The sequence below is a fragment of the Scyliorhinus canicula genome, chromosome 17, assembly GCF_902713615.1.
Source record: "Scyliorhinus canicula chromosome 17, sScyCan1.1, whole genome shotgun sequence".
Classification (NCBI taxonomy): Eukaryota; Metazoa; Chordata; class Chondrichthyes; order Carcharhiniformes; family Scyliorhinidae; genus Scyliorhinus; species Scyliorhinus canicula.
In genome coordinates, this window is record NC_052162.1 from 73,348,519 (window position 1) to 73,359,409 (window position 10,891).

Genomic DNA, 10,891 nt, shown 5'->3' on the forward strand with positions numbered 1-10,891 from the left:
GCGACATGCTGGAGGAGGAGCAACATTTGGCTTCATCTGAGGAGGAGGGGCCAGAGCAGTAGGGGATGCTGGACAAGCCCGGGGAGGAGCTGTAGGAAGAGCCGGAGGGTAGAGGATAGGTGATGGCAAGTGTCCGGCACACCCAGAGGACCAGGAGGTCCCTCTTCCTCACCCGCTTCTCCGAGGATGAGGTTTTGTCAGTCACCTCACCCCTTTCCTCCCATTCCCCTCCCATTGCCTTCCGTCCCCCTCATTCCCCTCCTTCCCCACCATTTCCCTTCTTCTCCCGTTTCCCCTCCCTCCTCCCCATGGGTGGGGGTGCAGGCAGGTCTGCTGTGAAGATTAACGTGAAAGAGTCTTCACATGTATCACGTGCAGCATGTTTTAATAATGGACGTTGGACATTTCTATTCTCTCCAGATTGTGATACCAACACCACCCCACACCCCCCCACCCCACCCCCACTCAGTAATTCTCAATCTTCTGGATCTTACATTATCTCCTGCTATGTCTAGGTGTGTCCCCAGGATGCTCATCAGAGGTGGAGCCAGCCTGCCGCTTTCCCCACCCTGTGGCATTTGATGTGCTTGACGGACATCCTCTGGAGGACCTGGTGCCGTAGGGATCCGGCTGACTTGCCGGTGTCACTAGATTTATCATACCACCGTGTTCTCTCCGCTGCCCTTGATGTGCGCCAGTGTTAGGAGGGACGATTCAGAAGAACTGGAGATCGCCATTGTCTCCTCAGTGGCAGGACCTGGGTTGGCCTCCAGTGCTTCCTCATCACTGACGGTGCCATAGGACCCTGGGAGGGACTCCATGGGATGGAGTGCCAGCTGCAGTGAATTCCAGAGGGTTTTAAGTCATCTGGCTCTGCCAGTCCTGCTGCCTCCCTGTTGTCTGCATCATAGTGTCGCGGCCCTCGAGATGCCCCTCAGTGCCTGGGATATTCTCTGCAGTGCCTCAGCAATGTCCACCTGCGTATGGGATATGTCCCTGGGATATGTGACTAGGACAAAATGCTGAGGCCCTCAGTCATGGTCGTCACAGTCTGGGTCATGTCTTAGACACCACTACTCAAGCCGCTGACCTCGTGCTACAGGCTTTCCACGGTAGTTGCCATCCTGGCAGTGTTGGCCTCGCTGCCACACATTGTCGGCATCATCTCCTGCGACCGTAGCCTTTGTGACTCCTCCAATTGGCTTTGCACTCGCTGGAATGTCACTGACATCCGCTCCTCAATCTCATGGCCGTGTTCTAGCATCTGCACCAGCTCTTGTCCAGAGGCTTGGCATCTGAGGAGGACTCAGCTGAGTCCTGGGATCTAGCAGACCTCAGACTGCTGACTCCCTTGGATGTTACTGCCTCTACCGGATATGCATCAGCAACTGTGTGGTGCTGACCAGGATGTGCCCCAGAAGTCTGTCCACGAATGTCACCCAACAAGGTAATTGTCTTTGTGCTGGTGGAAGGTGGGGGTGATAGCAATGATGTCTCGATGGTGATCTCCTCAGAGCTCTCCTCTGAAGTGGCCTCTTGGGTGGTGGGGGATGGGGCAACTCTGAATGGTCCGGCGACAAAAGATGGTGATCTTGCGAGAGAATTGAAATGTGGTCAGTGAGAGGGAAGGATCATTTAGTCTGACATGAACAACTCACTTGAGACAAACCATCTGGGTGAAGAGGCAGTGGATTCTCACCTCTGCGTAACAGGCCAACTTCGCTGTCGGTGACTGCTCACTCCTCGGACAACCCCACGATTTCCAGGTCTAGTTCGGGCAGCACGGTAGCATGGTGGTTAGCATAAATGCTTCACAGCTCCAGGGTCCCAGGTTCGATTCCCGGCTTGGTCACTGTCTGTGTGGAGTCTGCACGTCCTCCCCGTGTGTGCGTGGGTTTCCTCCGGGTGCTCCGGTTTCCTCCCACAGTCCAAAGATGTGCGGGTTAGGTGGATTGGCCATGCTAAATTGTTCGTAGTGTCCTAAAAAGTAAAGGTTAAGGGGGGGGGGGGGGTTGGTTGTTGGGTTACGGGTATATTGTGGATACGTGGGTTTGAGTAGGGTGATCATTGCTCGGCACAACATCGAGGGCCGAAGGGCCTGTTCTGTGCTGTACTGTTCTATGTTCTATGTTCTAATAGGAGATGGGGACTTGAATCTCTGGTGCTCTGCTCCCCCATCTTAGCACTTTCCCATTTACTGTGGGCTATGTTCTCCTGTGGGGACAAAGACAGGGCATTGTGAGCCGCACACCTGATGGGTAAGAGGGAGTCTATGGCAGATGGCATGTCTGGGCACCGCAACTGGACATGAAGGGGTTGTGCTGTTGGGTGCCATGGTGTGCCAAGGAACAAGCACAAAGATCAGATGTGGGGAGGATGCGAGGTGTCAGCCAGTGATTTGTGGAGTGGGTGGGAGTTGCAGTTGGGAATTTGAGGTACGGCAGGCAGAACTGATACCAGGGGATAGGTGGTAACTTACCCTTTGCAGCTGGGTGGAAGTTGTTGGTCTTCTTCCTACATCAGACGCTGGTCCTCCTGGTCATGCTGCCCGCACTGACAGCCGCAGCCCCTGCTTCCTAGGCGGTATTGGTGACCCTGTTGCTGGTCCTCCGACCCCCGAGGGGGAGATGGATGTCTCTTCTTGCCTCTACAGCTGCCAGAAGGCTGGCCAGGCCAGCATCACCAAAGGGAAGAGCAGGTCTGTGCGCTGCCATGCGTGTGTGACTGGGAGAGCGTGGGAAGGAGTGTTAAAAAGCAGCTTCCCATTAGTTAGTGGCAAACCGCTGAGGCTCAGGTCTAGCGAATCAGACGGCATAACAGTCAGTAATGGCGAGAAGGTTGTGGAGGTTTATTTCCGGCACTGATTGCCATTAAATATGGGCCGCAATCTCGCCAACATGGTCGTCAAGGAACACCCAGCCCCAATCACGCCCAAAATGACACTTAGAATTTTTTCCTTTAAATCGTGCCCTGTCTACTATCCATGCTATTATTTTATTCCTGGCTAAATCGCTGGCTTTTAAAGCAGACCAAGCAGGCCAGCAGCACGGTTCAATTCCCGTACCAGCCTCCCCAGATAGGCGCCGGAATGTGGCGACTAGGGGCTTTTCACAGTAACTTCAATGAAGCCTACTCGTGACAATAAGCGATTTTTCATTTCATCATGAGTTCTTAATTATTCAATGACCTTTAATGTGGCACCTTATCAAATGCCTTTTGCAATTACATAATATCTCCTGGTTTCCTTTATCATCCCTGCTTGTTACATCCTCGAAAAAGCCATCACACACAATATTTTGTTTCATACAGCATGTTGACTTTGCTTGATAGCATTATAATTTGCTAAATGTCCTGCTGCTGCTTCCTGAATAATAGATTCCAGCATATTCACATTGACTGGCCTAATGTTTCTTTTTTGTTCTGTTACTCTCCCTCTTTTCTTTTTAAAAATGTATTCTCGCACAGGATGTGGGCACTCCTGGCTAGGCCGGAGTTTATTGCCCAAACCTAATTGCTCTTGAGGAGGTGGTGGTGAGCCGTCTTCTTTTAACAACTGCATTCAAACACCGGTGTCGTTCCAAGTTAGGATACTGTGTGGTTTGGAAGAGGACCTGCAGGTGGTGGTGTTCCCATGCACCTCCTGCTCTTGGTCTTGTGGGTGGTAGAGATCATACGTGTTTAGAAGGTGCTGCTGATGGAGCCTTGGTAAGATGCATCTTATCAATGGTGCATATTGGTGTCACTGTATGTCGATGGTGAAGGGAGTGAATGTTTAATGTGGATGGGTGGGGTACCAATCGAATGGGCATTTTGTGCTGCATGGTGTTCAGATTATTGAGTGCTGTTGGAGCTGCACTCCTCCAGGCAAGTGGAGAGTATTCCATCACACTCCTGACTTGTGCCTTGTAGGTAGTGGACAGACTTTTGGGAGTCAGAATAATTACAGAATCATAGAATTTATAGTGCAGAAGGAGGCCATTCAGCCCATCGCGTCTGTACCGGCCCTTGCAAAGAGCACCCTACTCAAACTCACGTCTCTACCCTATCCCTGTAACCCAGTAACTCCCACTTAACCTTTCTGGACACTAAGAGCAATTGAGCATGGCCAATCCACCTAACCCGTACATCTGAGTTACTCAATGCAGAATTCCATACTTCTGACCTGCTCTTGAAGGCACATATTTATGTAGCTGATCTAGTTCAGTTTCTGGTCAGTGGTAACTATCAGGATATTGTTAGTGGGGTAGTCTGTGAAGGTGATGCCATTGCGTTGCAAGAGGAGGTGGTCATTGCCTGGCACTTGTTTGGTCTAAATGTTATTTCTTGTATAATGTTATTATGTTTGTGATTTACCAATCTGCTGGTATTCCCCCAAGAAGAGGGACTCCTGTCTTGAAGCTAGAGAGCAGTTCAGACAGAAGTACTGAAAAAAATACTGCTTTAGCACACATCTGGGCAATACGTCTGTTTTAAATTCTTACCTCTCTTTTGTCCCGCAATTGTTTTACTGTGGCTAAAATATTGAAGTCTCTTCGAATGTGAAAACAGATTGAAAATAATGCCTGGCCATTTCCATGTTTCCCATTACTAATTCCCCAAATTCACCTTCTAAGACAAAAGCATTTGCATTAGCTACTCTCTTCTTTTTTATGCATTACACATTTTTGGTCATCCTTTATTGGAGAAAATTTCCAAATCTCCTGGCCTGTCATTAATCTTCACCATTTTGTGCGCATTCATTTGTGTGCCTTGTTTCACTATGAATGGTTTATCCTTCTCTGAGATTTTTCTTACTCAATGGAATACTTTTCATGAGAAGTATGAACTATCTTCTCAAATATCTTCCACTGCCTATCTACTGTCTTACCCAGTAATCTATTTTCCCAGTCCACTTCAGCCGACCTTTCTTTGAGCCTTTGTTTGTCACCTTTTTATATTTAAGATGTTAGTTTATAATTGAGTTTCTCACCCTAAAACTGAATGTGAAATGCCATAATGTTGTGATCACTCTTCCCGAGATTTTCCTTTACTATTAATTAATACTATTTCAATACTCATTACCAGTTCTAAAATAACTTATGCGCTGGTTGGTTCCATAATTGTTGTTCTACTAAACTGTCCAAAATACCCTCTTTGAAATTGTTCTCAAGGCTACCTTTGCCAATTTGATTTATTCAATCTATTTGAAGATTAAAGTTTCCCACAATTATTACAGCACCTATCTTACAATCCTGAATTGGGTGCTGCATTTTCTACAACGCAACGTTGATTACACTTAAAAATACTTTAGTGATTGTACAGTGCTTTGGGACATCTTTAGGTTTTGCATGATAAATGTAATTTATTCCTTTCTTTGTGGTAATATTTTTGTGTGGATTCACCCAACAGTAATTAAACTAAAATTGGCAAAATTACACTAATATGGATGGAGTTTACTTTTTTGGATACAATTGTCAATCTGGGAACAAATTACGTGTGAAGCTACTGGCTTTCTGAAGTAATGATACGATTCAAGTTTCTGCCAAAATGCATTTACATAAACATAAACTAACAATTTTCTGGGAACCAAGGCAAATGGGCAGTGTTGTAGGATAAAATTGTTTGCTTTTTTTCAGAACATGAATATGTTACTTGATGTATTTACGAGTGGTAATAAATTTTATGATTATGGAGGGAAAAAATGAGGAATAAAACCATGAAATATGCACAGAAATATTGGACTTTATAAAGAACTGTGTTTTATATTTTGAAATAGACACAAACCTCGAAAATGGCTCGGAATTTATTTAGCCATTGACAGGAATGGCTGCAGGGTATTTCTGTAAGAGACAATGGAACCACTCCCTGTGTTTCAAGTCAATGTACTTCTAAAAAGCATCCAAAAACTGATTGCCATCTCCGGTAAAGATAAAGGAACATAATTGCTCTCTCATCTAAAGACCCTGGGTAAATTGCTTCCCTCCATCAAAAAGCAGATTCCAGTTTAAATACACAAAGAAGAGGATTAAACGCTAGCCAAGAGAGCTGCCCAGGAATAGCTTACCCGCCTGTGTCTGACCTAATGTTCATCTGTATGTTTGTGCTGTGAGGAAAAGCAACTGGAGCTTTTCCCACACTGTAGGTGAGAGGATACCAGAAGCAGTGCCCCTGGAAAAGGAAATAACCATCTTTTGCAGGATATACCTAAAAACTCTCTCTCTGACTGTGGAAGTCAATCAGCCAACAAAAAAAGTTTGCAGGTGGATTAAAAAGAACCGAAATGGCTCTACCAAACCGCAGAACACATGAATCAAAGAATCAACCACTTGCAGCAGAAATCATTTATGCTGGCATCAATTCGGAAAGGTTGCAATATTTCATCATCTATTCTTTGCAACACGGGAACTGTGCCATATAACATTCTTTTTATATTTACATACTATGAGCCTCAATTTTCATTTCTAATTCACATGAAAGTGAAAGTACATACATGTGTTTTGCCATTCCTCCTTAATTTTTCAGTAGCTAATAAAGTTACTCTATCTGAACTCAAGAAAGCCCAGTTCAATTGGCTCCATTTTAAACATTGTTATTTGGTCTGGAAAAGGTATCCTGGGGAAAAGGAGCCCTGTTAGATTAAACCTTTGTTGCTACCACCAGAGGGTGGGTTGTAACATATTTCGGGATATTCCTGCCACTGGGCGGTGACAAATTTAAGGGTTTGGCCCATATCAACAATTTTTGGGGTACGTCATCGAGGGCTGATTATAACCCCAGGCAAGGCTTATTAATGCAGCTGCAAATGGGTTTCTCACAAAAAAAGAGCTTTTTTAATCAGAGTTCAGTCCACATGTCAGTAAATTGATTTTAGATCACTTTTAATAAGACAATGCAAACCCATATGAATTCCATTGGTATACATTGGTCAATTTTTGAGTGTATTAAATATTAATTAATATTTGAAATATTTCTAAACCGTGCCTTCATGAGAATAGATACCTCCACTGATGATTTCAATCTGGGGGTTCCACCAGTTTTGTGGGCAAATTTGCTTCGAGTGTGAAACCTTTTCAATGAATGTTAATGATCACGGAAAATTAGTTTATGCTCAACCTAAATGGCACTTAAAATTCTGTTGTCTGTTTATACTGATTTTTCTGATTTCAGGCATATTGCCACAAACTATACACCATGGGACGGACCCTCTATTGCAGAGGCAAAATTGTGAAAATCATAATACAGATTGACATTTCTTAAAGAAAGAAAATGAATTGTCATAATGCATTTCATTTCAACAATGCAAGACTATTGACTCCCCATCACATCTTGGAAGGTTCTCTTTTCAGTCTTTTTTTTGTTGGAAATTGGAAACTGCAGCTCATCTCCTCATTTTATGATGGGTGTACATAAAAATGTTAAGATGAATGTATTAATATTAGATGGCTTTTACATTGCTGTGACATGGCATTCTGCATGTACCTTCAAACACCAAGAAGAGCACTCCACTATCTGCCTTCTCAATCTAGTTTGTCGAAATTACTGCTGAATTTGAGGCTTCAGTAGTTGGACAGGTTCCCAAGCCTTTCATTCCCACACAGATTGTAGAGATGCTGATAATGGAACATCAATTTTCTGAATAATAGCATCCAAATTATTTTAACAATAACTATATAGACAAGATTATTTTCCTCTGCAATTACGAACAATGTTGGGAAAAAAAAATTCAATCACTCAGACTACTCCGAGCAGGTTTAAATTAGATTATTCTTGTTAGACGTTCAATCCGTGAAATTCATTTCAGAATGATTTCAGCTCTATCAGTCTCTCAGAGGACTTCAGCTACTTCTTACCATATTTTTTCTCCTTTCAGCTCATCCACTCCCTAAGTCGCTGGCTATTGCTAATTTTAGAGGCTGAAAGTTTCCACTCGGTGATCCAAATAGCCAACCTTTATACTATTTTAGATTGAAACATATAACCTAAATTGAACAAACTAAGGGGCAAATCAAAAAAGCAGCCTTCAAAGGGACACTTCATCAAAAAAAAAATAAATTGCAAAGGAAACTTAAAGCATTAAACTAACATGTTTGATGAATCACCTCAGGACCTGTGGTGCCGACTGGGCATGGAATGCTTCAATGGTGCCAGCAGACACTACGTGCTCCCTTTCCAGGTGCACATGTACATGAATATAACTGCGGTAGAGGGGCAGATTGTCCAGTTCAACAACTCAAGATGCCCTAAAGGACATAGATACATAGAACATACAGTGCAGAAGGAGGCCATTCGGCCCATTGAGTCTGCACCAACCCACTTAAGCTCTCACTTCCACCCTATCCCCATAACCCAATAACCCCATCTAACCTTTTTTTTTGGACACTAAGGGCAATTTAGCATGGCCAATCCACCTAACCTGCACGTCTTTGGACTGTGGGAGGAAACCGGAGCACCCGGAGGAAACCCATGCAGACACAGGGAGAACGTGCAGACTCCGCACAGACAGTGACCCAGCGGGGAATCGATCCTGGGACCCTGGCGCTGTGAAGCCACAGTGCTAGCCATGTGTGCTACCGAGCTGCCCGTGCTGCAATGTTTCAACAAATGAAATATCTTGTACTTTTTGAAATGTAAAGTAACTTTCGCAACAGCTAATTTGAGCAATGCAAGGTACCAAATCAGCTGGATGATAAAAACCAGATCAATTAGTGATGTTGTTTAGGGTAAGCATTTAAGCATTGGTCAGGACAGCAGGCAGAACTCCCTGTACAAAAGCAAAATATTGCAGAATTCAGAGAACTTCCTGCTCTTCTTTGAAATAGTTCTGAGACAGAAGGGACCTCGCTCTAACAATACGTCACTCCAGATTTTCAGTCAGCAGGAGTTTCTTCCAGTCCCGACTCCAGTTTAAATCCAGCAACGAGCAGAGTCAAGAAGCTGAATGGTTGTGTATAACTACAGCAAAGGCGTTGCCCTTTTTTTGTCATGTTTGAAAACATTAAGGTCTGTTTTCAGTTCATTGGCTTGCAGAGCTTATAAATGTCTCTGTCACCGAGAACACTGGTCAGGAGCCAGGGATTCCAGAATTTGAGTCGGAAGAAGGGGTGCAGGGGGAGGGATGTGTGCTGCCTGCAATAGGGTGCGAACATTGGTCATAGGTGGATGAACATTGTTAGAATTGGGTGAGCAGTGACCGGAGGGGGAGTGGAAATTTTCGGGATGCGGTGGCTGAATGTTGTCAGGTAAGGCGTCTGAGCATTGTTACGAGGGCTGTTAATATTGTTGCACATGATTGAACATTGTCTGGAGTTGGGGGGTGAATACTGTCGGAGGTGGGAGGTGAAAATTGTCGGAAGTGGGGGGGCTGAATATTGTCAGGAATGCGGGGGCTGAATACTGCCGGGAGTAGGGTGATCATTGTCTGGAGAGGGGGGCCTGGGTATGAACATTGTCAGCTTGGGGGCTGACTGTATCAGGAGTGCCTTTATGCTAGAGTAGAGGTGGGGCATTGACAGCATATTGGGCGCAATTTGACCAAACAGCAACAGAATCCCATGTCGAGGGAGCATTTAGCCAAGTGTTTCCTGGCACTCATAGCACTGAGAAACACCACGCTATCTAACGGGACAGCGGGGAACGTCGAGGCCGCACTAGTTCCGTTTCCTGAACTGAGAAGCTCTACTTGCCGGAAGAGATTGGAATGCCATTTCAAAATCCGTTCAAAATTCAAATGTCATCTTAGTAAAAACCATTGCCAAGTATAACACAAAGAGCCCAAGTCTAAATTTTTCTGGCCATCCAATCATCAGGAACTGTGCAGCCGTACGGGCAGAGTAAAACTGACAATCAATCAGTAGTCTAAATTTCGCACGCACGTCCCATGTATGTGCATATGTCGGGACTTCCTTAGGGTTCTGGGGTGCATCAGTTACTTTAACTTTCATCATTCACTACTCCCCATATCGAAAGATTCAGTCCCTCATTCCGGCACTGTCCTTAGAGTGGGGTTTGAACCCACAACTTTCTAAATCGGGTTAAGCATATTACCAACAGAGTCAGAGTTGACAACTTCCTAGAATTACACAAGGTAGGGCCTTTATCCAACAGGCCTTTCTTTTGAAGAACTTTAATTGACTAGTTTGCTTCTAAAAACGTAGCATTTGGCAAAAATTGCTGTTGTCCAAATCTGGCCTCTTGCCCATTTTCATTGCACCATCATAGACGGTCATCTCCAGATGTCGAGATTGTACATGTTGAAATTTCCTTCCTAACCTCACTGTCTCTGTATTGTTTTCTCCTCCTTTAAGTGATTTCTTCAAATGGACTTCTCCTACAAAACATTTGGGCACTTGTCCTGAAATGCTTTTATGTCCGCATCGAAGTTTCTCTGATAATGCTGTGCTGTACGTACCCTGGGACAATTTTGTTCCAATGAAGGGTGTCTACTGCATAAATGCAAGTTGGTGTTCAACCAATGGAACCTACCCTTTAACTTATTGTTGGGGGGGGGGGGGGGGGGGGGGAGGGTGTGGGTTGTTGGGGGAGTGTGGTAAACTTTGGATGAGTTACCATCTCGAGCCCCTTGTAGAGATCTGAGCACAAAAACCTAGCCTGAAATTTCCGTACTGTACTGAGGGACTGGGAACTGTCAGAGGTGCTCTTGCTTGGTGAGGTGTCAAACCCCGCCTGCTGTCTCAGGTGGAAAAATCCTCGGGCACTAATCCGAGAAAACTCAGCATTATCACTTGAGATCCAGCCTGTAGAAAGTTGTGGGTTCCTCAAACCACCAACCCCAAAGATTTATAACAAAGGTAGTTTATTACTGAGCTCAACAGCTATCAACAGTACTTGTGCTCAGCCCGTGGGGATGTCTCCCATGCTCCCGCAACGTGACCTCCTACATAGCCGCGTCATC